General features: G+C 50.0%; 1 protein-coding gene across 1 annotated transcript in view; it reads left to right on the top strand.

Annotated features, from left to right (window-relative positions):
* The first annotated feature begins 1763 nt into the window (after positions 1–1763).
* The window catches only part of MCOLN3 (mucolipin 3), a 15793-nt gene continuing 14862 nt past the window's right edge, over positions 1764–2694 (top strand). Inside the window, exon 1 of the mRNA XM_014939486.1 lies at positions 1764–1811. The gene's annotated coding sequence lies outside the window, so the exon portion shown is untranslated. The remainder of the gene's footprint in view (positions 1812–2694) is intronic.

Here is a 2694-nt window from a genome sequence, read left to right as displayed (position 1 = left end):
TCTATTTGAATGTACCTGCTTTCACACATAGCCTAATTTAATGAAAACTTCTTACTTGAACTAGTTGTAGATTTTGTTATTTGATAGAAACCAGTACAGGCGGTTATTTGTTCTGGGATGATAAATACCATATGTGTAAAATTAGTGTAAGAATTAGTAAAAAAAACATAGAGAACAAAACTGGAAATGTCATTAAAATATTGGATAATACTGTGTTCTGTTTCTCCACTCAAAAAGAAATAGAATAGAATTGGAAACGGTATAACATGGATAGTTGAAGATATGGAACATGTTTTCTACTAGGAATAAGCTATGATTCTTTTTAGCCTGGAATGAAGAGGGTATGATAGAAATCATTAAAATCATGAGAGGCATGGAGAAAGTGACCAGGGAATGATTATTCATGGTCTTTCATAATACAAGATCTAGCTGGAATCACATGAGCTTAGCAAGGGACAGACTGGAGACAAACAAAAGAAGTATGAAAGTATTTCATTACACAAGAGGTAGTTGAATTATGGAGCATACTGCCTGTGGACAGGATGGCTGCCAGAAGTGCACAATTTCAAAACGTAACAGGGCAAACTGACAGAAGAAAATTGAGGGCTACGAAAAATAATTATAATATCTTATTATAGATAAGATTATAGATATATAAGATTATAGATATATAGATAACCTTATTATAAGGTTATAGAAATAAAGCTGTAAATCCAAGGAAAAAAAAGGTGCGAAGAGTGCAAGTATGGCTTTATTATAATCTTGTCCAAGCCCCTACTGGCCTAGAGACAACTGCTGGTGTGAGCTAGTACAGCTGGTCCACACTATTAAAATTTATGAACAATTTGGTTGGTACTTCCATAGTTAATGATATTTAAGTTGCCATAACATGATCCTGTTGAGAAGCAAACAGTAGCATATGTTGCCTTGTTATGACTTCTGAACCAAGAAATGTTATATTGTAAAGATTGACACTAGATAAGACTTTATTACTACTTTTTTTTTTTTTTTAAAGCAAAGGTAAGAAAAAAATCATCATCTCATCTTTTAAAAGTGAGAGGTGGGTTGCTGGAACAAAGTCCTGCCCTGGGAGGGGGGGTCAGGGGAGGAGAGGGCTTCGGGGCAGCTGTGGAAGCACAGCCGGGGGGGGCTGAGGGGGCTTCGCTCCGCCTTGAGGGGAGAGTTTGCAGCCACCCGGGTCTGGTCACCAGCACCCTCCAGCCTTTGGCACAGCCACCCCCGGGGGCCCGCCGGGTCCTTCCCCTCACGCAGGCCGGCGGGCCGGGTACGCGGTGAGAGGGGCGGCCTTGGCCGCACGGGGCAGGCCGCGGGTTCCGCTCCGCAGCCAAACGGGCATCCCCCGGCCGCTGCTGCCCACGCTCTCAAGTCTGTAATTATTCACCCGTTTCCACCGGCGCAGCGGGGCCGTTTCCCCGCGTCCCCTCCGCCCCCGGCCGCCCCTACCTGCGCGGTACCGGCCCCCACCGCGTCCCCGGCGCTGCGCGGTTGTCAGGGCAACGGAGCGGGCCAGGATTGGCGGTTCCGACAGGCAATCAGCGCTCCGCCTTTCAATCCCGCCCCCGCGAGGGGAAGCCGCTATTGGAGGGTTGCGCTGTTCTCATATAAAATACACGTCCCAGCATGCCGTGCGCGGAAGGTTCGCGGCTGCCCGGCGCACAGGGGAGCAGAGCATCATGGGACCTGTAGGCGGCCGCCCGTCCCAGCTCCCTCTGCAGGCGCGGACGTCCCGCCCCAGCATCTCCTCGCCATCAGCTGCCAGGGGGGAGACTCCAGCGGGGAAGGAGGTTGAGGTAATCCGGTGGGACTGGTGACATGAACATTTGCGTTCCACATCTTTCGTACCTTTTATGCAGAAAAATGCTGTATTTTGCTCTGCTGCAATGTAAAACAGGGGAGCCCTGGAGCATCTTTCGCTCCTGGTCCTTGGTGGCACTCCAAGGACCATCCACCCTCCTCGTGGCAGGCAGGAGGGATGCTTGCTTTCTTCCAATTTCTCTTTCTGCAGCCAGAAGTTTCCTCTTTTAAAATGTCTGCTGCTCTCCTTGGGTCTGCCTTGTCCCTTTTTTTTTTCACCTTTTATTTTACCTTCTCTTTTTATGCCAGGGCTCAATGGGTACTTGCAGCATGAATTAGGCAGCTGATGACTGGATGCAGTTACCACAGCCTAGGCTTTATCCCGGCCCCTACCTCCCGTCAGGCAGCAACCCCGAAGGGATCATTTCCGCAGTGCAGTGACACTGTCTCCAGACCCGGGAGAGGAGACCATTTCTCCCCCTCCAGCAGAGGAGACCGTTTCATTGAAGTCCAGTTAATAACTTTAATAGCTCAGCTTCATGTAAGTGGAATGACCTAAGCACGTCGGTCCTTCCACTTAGTTCTCTGTACGGCTGGCTGCCCTTCCTAACTACAATTCTGTCATCAGAGAGGCTTTTTTTTTTTTTTCTTAGAGACGGGACCCAGCTAATTATAACATAAGCGTCACCTTTTTTCCTCTTGATGCAGCAGCCGAAGCTAACAGACCCGGAGGTGGCATTGCCGCGCTACGGAAGGCACCTATAGCGGGGGGAGCGGTGTGTGACGCCGGCCGGAGGGGGATGCGGGGCAGGAGGTGAAGGAGGCGGCGTGTGCCGGTGTGCCCGGCCCGGCCCGGCCCAGCCCCCGGCAGCCCCCACA

The sequence above is a fragment of the Calidris pugnax genome, unplaced genomic scaffold (genome assembly GCF_001431845.1).
Source record: "Calidris pugnax isolate Ruff unplaced genomic scaffold, ASM143184v1 scaffold18, whole genome shotgun sequence".
Lineage (NCBI taxonomy): Eukaryota > Metazoa > Chordata > Aves > Charadriiformes > Scolopacidae > Calidris > Calidris pugnax.
Note: the sequence above shows the minus strand (reverse complement) of the source record. Positions and strands in the feature narration are given on the sequence as shown.